Source organism: Alexandromys fortis, unplaced genomic scaffold, assembly GCF_014885135.2.
Source record: "Alexandromys fortis isolate MF-2015 unplaced genomic scaffold, M_Fortis_MF-2015_v1.1 scaffold_282, whole genome shotgun sequence".
NCBI classification, from domain to species: domain Eukaryota; kingdom Metazoa; phylum Chordata; class Mammalia; order Rodentia; family Cricetidae; genus Alexandromys; species Alexandromys fortis.
In genome coordinates this window covers 508,055-508,874 of record NW_026068199.1, presented here as the reverse complement: position 1 = coordinate 508,874, position 820 = coordinate 508,055, and positions in this window count along the sequence as shown.

Genomic DNA, 820 nt, shown 5'->3' with positions numbered 1-820 from the left:
TGGGGGAGCGGGAGGGAAATGGGAGGAAGGGAGGAAGTGGAAATTTTGAATAGTATTATTTATAAAACAATAAAAATTTAAAAAAAAGAATACTTGTCTCTGCCATCAATCCCTGGCACTGAAAGTAAAGGACGTAAAATTTTTTTTACTGAACTTCCTTTCTTCTAATGTATGTGGACAGACAGACATTATCGTGCAGATATTTGGCAAGGTCCTGAATGGCAAGACGATCTTCCTCAAGGTCCAGCCCAATGACTCCATGGAGAATTTCAAGGATGAGATACAAGACAAGGAAGGCATCCCACCTGAGCTTCAGTATCTGGTAATTGCTGCCAGCAGACAGAGCACGGCACCCAGCCACTGGTGCTAACCCTGTATGGTGCCAGCCAAAATCCATTCCTTTGACTGTTTCTCTAGAAACACAACTTTGAGTAGGTCATGCACTGCTGCCCACAGTGCTGACCACACCTGAACCCCTGTGCTGTCAACTCCCTCAAGAAGAAGGGTGGCCACACCAACAACCTGCACCCCAAGAAAGTCAAATAAAGCTGGAGTCCTGGGACCCAGGGAATATTCTTTTTTTGCCTGAAGCAGAAATACTAAGGAAAACGATGATGCTAAGACTGGGCTAGTGGCAGACCAGTGTATAAGTGCTGCTGCCAACCTTCAGCCCTGACTGTCATTCACATTATGAAAAGAGTAAACTGCCTCCAGTAGTTGTCCCTTGACCTCCACGAATGTGCTGTGACACGTGTGAACATACACACATAAAGAAGAAGATGAGTATAATTTATTATTACTGAATAAGTGTATCTTAAAG